This window comes from Bos javanicus, chromosome 10 (genome assembly GCF_032452875.1).
Source record: "Bos javanicus breed banteng chromosome 10, ARS-OSU_banteng_1.0, whole genome shotgun sequence".
NCBI classification, from domain to species: Eukaryota; Metazoa; Chordata; class Mammalia; order Artiodactyla; family Bovidae; genus Bos; species Bos javanicus.
Genome location: NC_083877.1, coordinates 73,233,858 through 73,246,065, shown reverse-complemented (window position 1 = coordinate 73,246,065; position 12,208 = coordinate 73,233,858). Strand labels below are relative to the sequence as shown.

The following is a 12,208-nucleotide window of genomic DNA, read 5'->3' as shown; positions in this document are numbered from 1 at the left end:
CTAGATGTCCATCAGCAGATGAATGGATAAGAAAGCTGTGGTACATATACACAATGGAGTATTACTCAGCCATTAAAAAGAATACATTTGAATCAGTTCTAATGAGGTGGATGAAACTGGAGCCTATTATACAGAGTGAAGTAAGACAGAAAGAAAAACACCAGTACAGTATACTAACACATATATATGGAATTTAGAAATATGGTAATGATAACCCTGTAAGTGAGACAGCAAAAGAGACACAGATGTATAGAACAGTCTTTTGGACTCTGTGGGAGACGGAGAGGGTGGGACGATTAGGGAGAATGGCATTGAAACACGTATAATATCATATATGAAATGAATCGCCAGTCCAGGTTCGATGCATGATACTGGATGCTTGGGGCTGGTGCACTGGGATGACCCAGAGGGATGGTATGGGAGGGAAGAGGGTGGGGGGTTCAGGATGGGGAACATGTGTATACCTGTGGCGGACTCATGCTGATGTATGGCAAAACCAATACAATATTGTAAAGTAATTAACCTCCAAAAAAGACTTTTTTGTGTGAGCCATTTTTAAAGTCTTAATTTATTACAATATTGCTTCTGTTGTTTATATTCTGGTTCTTTGGCCATGAGGCACATGGGATCTTAGCTCCCTGACCAGGGATTGAATTCACCCCTCCTGCATTAGAAATCTAGGTTTTAACCACTGGACCACCAAGTAAGCCCCTTTGACCCATTTTAAAAATCAGACTGTTTCTTCATTGTTTGTATACTTTGGACAACAGTCCTTTATTAGGTATCTTTTGCAAATATTTCTATTTGTGGCTTGCTTTTTCAAAGTCTTGACATTATCTTTTGCAGAAGTTTTTAACTTTAGTGAAGTCTGGATTACCAATTATCTCTTTCATGGATTATGGCTTTGGTGTTATACCTAAAAAGTCATTGTCAAGTCATGCTCAAGGTTATCTAGGTTTTCCCCATGTTATCTTCTAGCTGTGAATTTCACATTTTGGTCTATGATACATTTTGAATTAATTTTTGTGAAGGGCATAAGACCTATGTTTAGAATCTTTTTTTTTTTTTGGTATGTGGGTGTCCAGTTGTTCATTATGGAAAGGAACGTTTTTGCTGGATTGTATTGCCTTTGTCAAAGATCAATTGACTAGATTTATGTGGGTCTATTTTTAGGCTGTCTACTCTTTCCTCAGTACCACAGTGTTTTCACAACTATAGCTTTATAGTAAGCCCTGAAGTCAGGTAGTGCCAGCCCTCTAACTTTGTTCTTCTCCTCTAATGCTGTACTGACTGTTTTGAGTCTTTTGCCTTTTCCAGTTTGTCAATATCTACAAAATAGCTTGCTGGGATTTTTGTTGGGGTTGAGCCCAATCTATTGATCAAGTGAGGTCTTACATCTAGACAATATTGAGTCTTCTTATTTGTGAAATGGACTTTCCATGTTATTTACTCCATGTTATTTAGTTCTTTGATTTCATTCATCAGAGTTTTGCAAATTTCCTCATAAAGATCGTGCACAAATTTTGTTAGAGTTATAGCTAAATATTTAACTTTGGGGGCTGTTAATGTATGTGGCATTGTGTTTTAAATTTCAAATTCCACTTGCTCAGTGCTCGTATATATATAGAAAGGAAATTGACTTTTTTGTATGTTAACCTTAAATACTGCAACATTGCTATAATCACTTACTAGCTCTAGGCTCTAGGAGTTTTGTTGTTGTTGTTGTTACTGTTGATTTATATTTTCTACATAGATGATCATGTCATCTGTGAATAAAGACAATTTAATTTAATCCTTCCCAATCTGGATACCTTTTGTTCCCTTTCCTCATCTAGCGACTTAGCAGCAGCAGCAGCAGCAGCAGCAGCAGCAGCAGCAGCAGCAAGGGCTTCCAGCATGGTGCTGAAAAAGAGTGGTGAGAGGAGACATTTTTGCCTTTTTCCTGATCTTTGTTGGGAAGTTATTAGTTTTTTAACATTAGTATAATATGACATTAGCTGTTGGTTTTTTGTAGGTATTATTTATCAAGTTGCTATGCTATGCTATGCTAAGTCACTTCAGTCCTGTCCGACTCTGTGCGACCCCATAGACGGCAGCCCACCAGGCTCCCCCGTCCCTGGGATTCTCCAGGCAAGAACACTGGAGTGGGTTGCCATTTCCTTATCCAATGCATGAAACTGAAAAGTGAAAGTGAAGTCGCTCAGTCGTATCCGACTCTTAGTGACCCCATGGACTGCAGCCTACCAGGCTCCTATCAAGTTGAGGACGCTCTTTATTCCTGGTTCACTGGGGACTTCTGTCATGACAAAGTATAATATTAAAGCAAAAAGAGGGAGAAAAGTAAAGGGAAGAAAATAATGAAAACGCAATTTTCCAGTGATTTTTAAGAGACTGATATGAAATTGTTGGGGCTTCCCAGGTGGCACTAGTAGTAAAGAACGCACTTGCCAATGCAGAAGACACAAAAGAAGTAGGTTCGATCCTTGGGTTGGGAAGATCCCCTGGAGGAGGGCATGGCAACACTCCAGTATTCTTACCTGGAGAATCCCAAGGACAGAGGAGCCTGGTGGGCCACAGTCAACAGTGTCAGACATGACTGAAGTGACTGAGCATGCACACATCAAATTATAAGATTTATAAAGATTTTGAGGACAGTTGTTACAAAGGAAAAGTTCATTTTAACTTATAATATGTGAATACCTTGAAAGTATAGATATTATGGGAGAAGGCAATAGCACCCCACTCCAGTACTCTTGCCTGGAAAATCCCATGGATGGAGGAGCCTGGAAGGCTCCAGTCCATGGGGTTGCTGAGGGTCGGACACGACTGAGTGACTTCACTTTCACTTTTCTGCATTGGAGAAGGAAATGGCAACCCACTCCAGTGTTCTTGCCTGGAGAATCCCAGGGATGGGGGAGCCTGGTGGGCTGCCGTCTCTGGGGTCGCACAGAGTCGGACACGACTGAAGTGACTCAGCAGCATAGATATTATAAGGACAGTATTTCAAATTAGTAAAGAAAAATTATTTAATAAATAGTGTTGGAATAAAACTATTTAATAAAATGTGTTGGAATAATTGGTTACATATCTGGGAAAAAATGTATTCACATCTAAAATTTCAGACCAGGATAAATTTCAGAGAGATCAAATATTTAAAAGTAAAAAAATAAACCATCAGTTTACAAAAATAAGCCATAAGTTATTTTTTACAATCTTATTCTGGGAAAGCCTGACAGAAAGCACAGAAGCCATAAAATAAAAGGATTTCTAAGTACCAAGAGTTAAAAGACAAAGAACAAATTGGAAAAATAGGGGCAACCAAAATCATAAATAAATCACTAGCTGCTCTACCATATAAAAAGCTCTTAAGAATCAATAAATATTAAAAAATAAAAAATAAGATCAATAGCATACTAGACACAAAATGGCTAAGAGTATAAAGGGTTTATAGGACTGAAATACAAATTGTCCTTCAATATATAAAAAGATTCTCAATCTTATTCATAAGAGAAATACAAATTAAAACTATACTGAGACACCAGTGTTCAGTTAAAACAGTTAAAGTTGATAACACATTATATTAGCAAAGATGTGAGACAGGCACTTTCAACATTAGTGGGAGGGCTTTAAACTGGTACCATCTCTAAAAGGGGAAATTTAGCAATTAAAAAAAAAATACAAATACTCATCTTCTTGTATCTCATATTTCCTCTTCTAGAACTTTATTCTTAATATAAATTTGCTGATGTGTAAAATAATATATTAACTTCAGCATTGTATGTGATGACAAAATCTGGACAAAAACTGGAAATAGAACTGCCATATGACACAGCAATCCCACTCCTGGGCATACACACCGAGGAAACCAGAATTGAAAGAGACACCTGTACCCCAATGTTCATCGCAGCACTGTTTACAATAGCCAGGACATGGAATCAACCTAGATGTCCACTGGCAGATGTCCATGTCTTATCCATGGTTAAGAAAGCTGTGGTACATATACTCAAGGGAATATTAGTTAGCCATCAAAAAGAATACATTTGAATCAGTTCTAATGAGGTGGATGAAACTGGAGCCTATTACATCGAGTGAAGTAAGTCAGAATGAAAAACACCAATACAGTATCAGTACAGTTCAGTTGCTCAGTCATGTCCGACTCTTTGCAACCCCATGAACTGCAGCACGTCAGGCCTCCCTGTCCATCACCAACTCCCGGAGTCCACCCAAACTCATGTCCATCAAGTCGGTGATGTCATCCAACCATCTCATCCTCTGTCATCCCCTTCTCCTCCTGCCCTCAGTCCTTCCCAGCATCAGGGTCTTTTCAAATGAGTCAGCTCTTCCCATCAGGTTGCCAAAGTATGGGAGTTTCAGCTTCAACATCAGTCCTTCCAATGAACACCCAGGACTGATCTTTAGGATGGACTGGTTGGATCTCCTTGCAGTCCAAGGGACTCTCAAGAGTCTTCTCCAACACCACAGCTCAAAAGCATCAATTCTTCAGCGCTCAGCTTTCTTTATAGTCCAACTCTCACATCCATACATGACTTCTGGAAAAACCATAGCCTTGACTAGACAGACCTTTGTTGGCAAAGCAATGCCTCTGCTTTTTAATATGCTGTCTAGGTTGGTCATAACTTTCTTTCCATTGAGTAAGTGTCTTTTAATTTCATGGCTGCAGTCACCATCTGCAGTGATTTTGGAACCCCCCAAAAATAAAGTCAGCCACTGTTTCCACTGTTTCCCCATCTATTTCCCATGAAGTGATGGGACTGGATGCCATGATCTCAGTTTTCTGAATGTTGAATTTTAAGCCAACTTTTTCACTCTCCTCTTTCACTTTCATCAAGAGGCTCTTTAGTTCTTCTTCACTTTCTGCCATAAGGGTGGTGTCATCTGCGTATCTGAGGTTATTGATATTTCTCCCAGCAATCTTGATTCCAGCTTGTGCTTCATCCAGCCCAGCATTTCTCATGATGTACTCTGCATAGAAGTTAAATAAGCAGGGTGACAATATACAGCCTTGACGTACTCCTTTTCCGATTTGGAACCAGTCTGTTGTTCCATGTCCAGTTCTAACTGTTGCTTCCTGACCTGCCTACAGGTTTCTCAAGAGGCAGGTCAGGTGGTCTGGTATTCCCTTCTCTTTCAGAATTTCCCACAGTTTATTGTGATCTACACAGTCAAAGGCTTTGACATAGTCCATAAAGCAGAAATAGATGTTTTTCTGGAACTATCTTGCTTTTTTGATGATCCAGCAGATATTGGCAATTTGATCTCTGGTTCCTCTGCCTTTTCTAAACATCTGGAAGTTCACGGTTCATGTATTGCTGAAGCCTGGCTTGGAGAATTTTAAGCATTACTTTACTAGCATGTGAGATGAGTGCAATTGTGCAGTAGTTTGAGCATTCTTTGGCATTGGAATGAAAACTGACCTTTTCCAGTCCTGTGGCCACTGCTGAGTTTTCTAAATTTGCTGGCATATTGAGTACAGTACTTTCACAGCATCATCTTTCAGGATTTGAAATAGCTCAACTGGAATTCCATCACCTCCACCAGCTTTGTTCGTAGTGGTGCTTCCTAAGGCCCATTTGACTTCACATTCCAGGATGTCTGGCTCTAGGTGAGTGATCACATCATTGTGATTATCTGGGTCATGAAGATCTTTTTTGTACAGTTCTTCTGTGTATTCTTGCCACCTCTTCTTAATATCTTCTGGTTCTGTTAAGTTCCTACCATTTCTGTCCTTTATTGAGCCCATCTTTGCGTGAAATGTTCCCTTATTTATGGAATTTAGAAAGATGGTAACGATGACCCTATATGTGAGACAGTAAAAGAGACACAAATGTATAGAACAGTCTTTTGGACTCTGTGGGAGAGGGCGCGGGTGGGATGATTTGAGAGAATAGCACTGAAACATGTATATTATCATATGTGAAACAGATAGCCAGTCCAGGTTCGATGCATGAGACAGGGTGCTCAGGGCTGGTGCACTGGGATGACCCTGAAGGATGGGATGGGGAGGGAGGTGGGAGGGGGTTCAGGATGGGGAACACATGTACACCCATGGCTGATTCATGTCAACGTATGGCAAAACCCACTACAATAAAGTAATTAGCCTCCATTTAAAATAAAAAAAATTAAAAAGCACATCTATCTATGAGAGAACTGGTTTAAAAAATATGCTTTATTCATGCATTAGAGTATAATGAAATGTGGCTATGACAAGGAATGAAGTAGCTTTTTATGTACAGACATGGAGCATCCCCAGGATGTATCAAGTAAAAATGTCAAGGTGCAGAAAAGTGTGTGTAGCATGCTACTCTTTGTGTAAAACTTCTCACGGAATAATCTATGTGTGTACTTATGTATTTGGACATGTTGAAAACAACTCTGGAAGGGTATATAAGAAACTAGAGTTTAGTGTTTCCTAGACAAGGAACCGGGTAGCTGAAGACCACGGGTGGAAGCGAGCTTTCTCACTATAGTCCTTTGTGCCTCTTGAATTTTAAGTCATATGTCTACATCTTCCTAATAAAAAATCAAACTACATAATATCTTTAGGAAACTAAACTTTTTTTTTTTTTTTAACTAAGCATATTTTAAAAACTTCAGTGATGTCAGATAGAAAGTGGTTTGCTAGAGAAGAGATTTCCACCAGGGGGAGGTGGCAGGGAAACTGGACAGCTTTTATAGAACATAGTTGAATAAACGAATTGGTTACAGAGGGGAGAATGGTGGCGGGAGGGTGGAAGAGGGGCAGGGAATTAAGCTACTAAGTATAAAATAAGTTACAAAGAGGTAATGTACAGCACAGGGAATATAGCCAATCATTTATAACAACCTTGCTGCTACTGCTAAGTCACTTCAGTCCTGTCCGACTCTGTGCGACCCCGTAGACGGCAGCCCACCAGGCTCCCCCATCCCTGGGATTCTCCAGGCAAGAACACTGGAGTGGGTTGCCATTTCCTTCTCCAATGCATGAAAGTGAAAAGTCAAAGTGAAGTCGCTCAGTCATGTCCGACTCTTAGCGACCCCAATGACTGCAGCCTACCAGGCTCCTCCATCCATGGGATTTTCCAGGCAAGAGTACTGGAGTGGGGTGCCATCGCCTTCTCCATATGGACTATAATCTATAAAAATATCAAATTGCTATGTTGTACACCTGAAACTAATATAATACCATAACTCAATTATACTCCAATAATAAAAAAGAAAGAACAGTTTGAGAGTTTTCTTGACTGAGAAAAGAAAACAACATACACAGGGCCCTCCTCACATTGTCAGAGTTTCCTCTCATACCTTGCCTACAAAAAGCTTTTCTCCTTTGCTGTGTTCCCAGAGCCCCACTCATTTCCTGCCTCTCCGCTGCTGGCTCTTGCTGGCGTCTGACCTCAGTGACCTTCACAGAGTTAACCAGGGTGAGAGTGGCACTCCTGAAAAATGCCTGGACCTTCACGACTCTGCATCAGCTGCTCCTATTGACTGCGCGTGTGTACTTGTGTGCTCACTCTTTGGTGCATCCGCGATGTCCCTTTTTCTGCTGATATTTTCTAAGGACTCAGGTAGCAGCAGGGGCTCCTGTACATTTAACTGCTTTCTCAAGGTGGTGCTCCAGAAACCTCCCATTTCCCTGCAAGTTCCTGGAGATGTAGAACAGAAAGGATCCTCCTTTTATTAACTCTGCTTTTGCTGTCCTTGATAGACCCTCACTCTAACCATCTTCCTCTAGCATGGATTTAGGGGAATATGACTTGGTTTGAGTCTCAGCTCTGCACTGCTAGCTATGTTAACCCAAGTCAATTAATATTTGTAAAATTAGGGCTTTGGAACAGATGGTCTTTATATCTTTCCATATCAAAACCCTATGACCCAGGGAGAAAACTCTCCCCTTTCCCACACCTCCTTAGGATGGAAATAGACCTCGTTCTTTCTATTAAAAGTAGCATCGATTATTCAACCATCTTGTGGAGTCTATGGAATAAGAATTTTCAATCTAGATAGTTAAAATGATAGCTAGTTCTAAAAGACTAACATACATGGATTTAGGGTTTCAGAAAACTACAAAAAACAAGTAACAGAAGAACTCGGGTGTCTGTGAGAATTTAGCATGGTAAACAAGTCATTTCAAATCAGTAGGAAGAATACAGATTATTTAGTCCATATGTTAATGAGACAACTCATTGGTGAGTCAGGAAAAAAGTTTAGATCCCTGTCTTATGCTACAAAGCAAATTCTATATGACTTGAAAATATAAATGTAAAAAAACAAAAGAGGATAGTAAAAACATAGGTAATCTTGGAATGAAGGATACTTTTCTATCCATCAATCAAAAGAAAAAAACAACAGGAACATTGTAGGTATACTGATTCCTTAAAACAAAATAAAACATCTCTATGTCTACATATTCAGAGTTATGAAAAACTTAAAAAAGAATTCACAACATATATGGTAGCAAAGGGTTAATATCTTTGCATTATGAAGAACTCTTAGAAATTAAGGAAAAGACAAAAAACACATTGGAAAAATACAGTTGAAACACTGTCAGGCAGGTTACACAAAAAAGGTGAAATGCAAATAACCAAAAAATGTGAAAATTATTTTACCTCACTAGGAATATATGAAATGCCAATTAAAAATGAAAATACCTTTTAACCTATAAAACTAGAAAAGTTTGAAAAGAACGATAATAACTAGCGTTGATGAGGGCGTGAGATAATAGGTACTTTCATACACTTCAAAGAGAATGTAAATTGGTTCAGACTTTCTGGAGGGCAATTTGGCAAATTGATATAGCATTTTAAAATGTGCATATTGACACTTAAACGCTCACATCTAAGAATTTATCCTAAGGAAATAAATGCACAAAAAATGCCTCCACAAGAATGTTCTTTACTGTGTAATTTAGAATAATCAAAAATTGGCAAACCTAAATATTTTCCATAGGGAAACAGAAAGCTGTGTAATAATATTTTAAAAAATGGACAGAGATGTCCTCAACATATTCAACAAAAGATTACATAATGTAGTATACGTATATATATATAATATATACATCTATTTTTTGTATTAAAACAAAATCTGGAATACCAACTGTTAATAATTATCACCTTTGGATGTTTTGACTAATATGTAATCTTTGTTTTCTTGTTTATACTTATCTGTATCTTCTGATGATTCAAAAATAATGACCATTTAAAATGTTTTATCATTAAAAGAAACAATAAAACCCTATCCTTCTTTCCAAAACTCATGTGCAATCCTTAGGGATGCAAAGAAAACAATGTAGATGAGTGACGCATATATTTCCGTGGCATGGCTTCTGTCACCATGGAAAAGTGCGTGTCCAAGACCAAACAACTGTGTGTCTGTCAGATGTCTCAGCAAGATTTGCTTCCTCTAGCAGATGGAAAGCAATTTTCCATGAACATCCCACAAAATTGCCACTTTACCAGGTGGGTTCCAGCAATAATATTTTGAACAAGATCCATCATGGAAATGGTCTTGGATTTCCATTTTCCATAGGGAAAGACGTCTAAGGCAAAAGCAATATACGGTTGTTCTATCTCACTCACTCTATCCACTCCACTTGTTGTTATTCACTCCCCTTCTTCCTTTGTATCTCTCCCTCTTCTTTCTTCTTTTTTTCTTCTCCTGTTCCCCACTCCCCCTTTTCCTTTTCAGTCACTCTCTCACCAGACGTTTCCTGCAAGATTTCCAGATGCCAAGCACTGGGCGAGACACTGAAAGCAGCTTCAGGATCATCATGAGGGTGTGAGAACCAGTACTTCTCCACCTCCCTGTGGGTGATGGCAGTTCTAAGGCAAAATGGTGATGTCAAGATTTCAAGACTTACTTCGCTTCATGGTGAAATACTGGCCTTGACACTGTTATTAGAGTTTAAAATCTTCAGAATTCATAAAATTTTAAAAATTAGTGAAACAATACATGCAGTACTTTTCAAAAGCATGCATTTATAAGCCTCTTTCAAAACATTAAGGAATTGTGTAAATTATTCAAGAATAAACATTAATATATAGAGCTATTATAGACTAGAAGAAAAATGAACAAAACATGGAAAATGAGCACTCATAAAGTGAGAATTTAATTACATTTGAAAAAAATGTACATGAAATACCATAGTATTAGTATTTGATTTTTTTTTAAAGAGTGCAATTTTTAAAAACAAAGTGCTTCAGTGGTGTCATTGTTGAAGTGCCAGTGTGTGTGTGGTCTGTGTGTATGTATGTTGTGGGGGATGTATATAGTATATGGTGAGTGTGTGTGTGTGTATACACATGGCATGCATACATGTGTATAGCATGTAGGGGGTCTGTGTGCATGTGCGGAGAATAAGTGGACAACTATGAGGGCTGTATGTTCATGGGCGAGGTGTGTGGTGTATGTATGTAGTGTGTGTGGTGTGTGGGCATCTGGGGTGGGAGCTGGCAGAGACTGGCCAAGTTCTCTAACTTTACAGTTTGAATGTAGATCTTTCTCCACCAAATCTCAGCCATCTGTGATCAGAAGGCCATGCTCACGCTCTGTTTATCCACGTAGGGACAAATGGCCAAAAGGCCAGCCAGTGCCAGTTGCTGAGGCCAAAAAACTGATAGTGTCAACCTCCAAGTCATTTTGGAGCTGCCAGATCCAGAGACAGTAGCCACTTGCCTTAATAGAAAGAAACCCCAAAGGATTCTGGGCAGTCCCGAGGAGTGTCAGGGGACCAGACTAGGAGGCATCTCAGAGGGGATCCAGTCCAGAGTTTGTCAACCTGAGGATTTCAGATTCTAATGGGCAGTAAAATCAGTTTAGTGGATTGCAAAGAGCTTTTTCTGAAGAAGTAGAATAGAAAAGTGAATGAACTCATTTATAAAACAGAAACAGACTCACAGAGAACAAACTTACAGTTGCCAGCAGGGAAGGATGGGAGGAGGGGGTCGTTAGGGAGTTTGCGATGGTCGTGTACACACTGCTATATTTAAAATGGATGACCAACAAGGACCTACTGTATGGCACAGGGAACTCTGCTCAATGTTATGTGGCAGCCTGGAAGGGAGGGGAGTTTGGGGGAGAATGGGTACATATATATGTATTGCTGAGTCCCTTTGCTGTCCACCTGAAACTATTACAACATGGCTAATTGGCAATACTCCAATATAAAATAAAAAGGTGTTTTTTTTTTTTTTAAAAGCATACATTGCTCTAGTAAGGATAAGTACATATTATTGGAACTTTTGTTTCAATTCTGTGTATGTATGTGCAGAATTATAAGATTATTTGTTGTCATCAGTTGTAACCACTTTACATTTTTATTTATTTTTATTTTTAAAATTTATTTAATTAGAGGCTAATTACTTTATAATATTGTATTGGTTTTGCCATACATCAACATGAATCCTCCACAGGTATACATGTGTTCCCAATCCTGAACCCCCCTCCCACCTCCCTCCCCATACCATCCCTCTGGGGAGAAAACAGAGGGTACAAAGGGAAGTGACGGGCCTCCTAAGGTCACCGCTACTAGTGACGGGAGGAGAGTCGTTCCGTTACACGGCATGTGCTGAGGAGCCAACAGTGAGTCAGTAGACAGAACTTGGTAATGACTTCCCTCTTCCTTTAGTGGAAAATACCACTTTTATAGTCTTTTTCTGAAATATTATGGCTTCTCAAGTTTTTTCAAACTTCCTGAAATTTCCAAATGAGAGAATTCAACAAGTCGGTTGATTGTCAAGTTTCCCTACAACTTGGAAAATTCTAGAGTTCCATGACATTAAGGAGGTCAGAGAGAGTTTGTAGGTGACTCAATGGTGGTCTGTGGGAAAAACCATTTTAATCTAGAAGCAGTTCATGTCAGTTCAAGTGACCCCTTTGGGCAGATGGAATTTGAGTCAAGTCACTGGACATCTTCCTCACTGTCAAAATGCCCTACTTCACACTTATTTTATTGTTGTTCAGTAGTTAAGTTGTGTCTGACTGCGACACCAGGCTCCTCTGTCCTTCACTGTCTCTCATAGTTTGCTCAGATTGGCTTCCCTGGTGGCTCAGACAGCAAAGAATCTACCTGCAACGCAGGAGACCCAGGTTGGGAAGATCCCCTGGAGAAGAGAATGGCTACCAACTCCAGTTTTCTTGCCTGGAGAAATACATGGACAGGGGAGCCTGGCAGGCTGCAGTCCATGGGTTTGCAAAGAATCGGACATGACTG

The 12,208-nt window shown here is 39.4% G+C and overlaps 1 long non-coding RNA gene across 1 annotated transcript; it reads left to right on the top strand.

Moving 5' to 3' along the window:
* Positions 1-1,847: 1,847 nt before the first annotated feature.
* On the top strand, positions 1,848-11,179 carry LOC133254798 (uncharacterized). The gene is made up of 3 exons (XR_009738769.1): positions 1,848-1,915; positions 7,343-9,455; positions 9,685-11,179. It is a non-coding gene; the product is annotated as an uncharacterized LOC133254798 (long non-coding RNA).
* Positions 11,180-12,208: the final 1,029 nt, after the last annotated feature.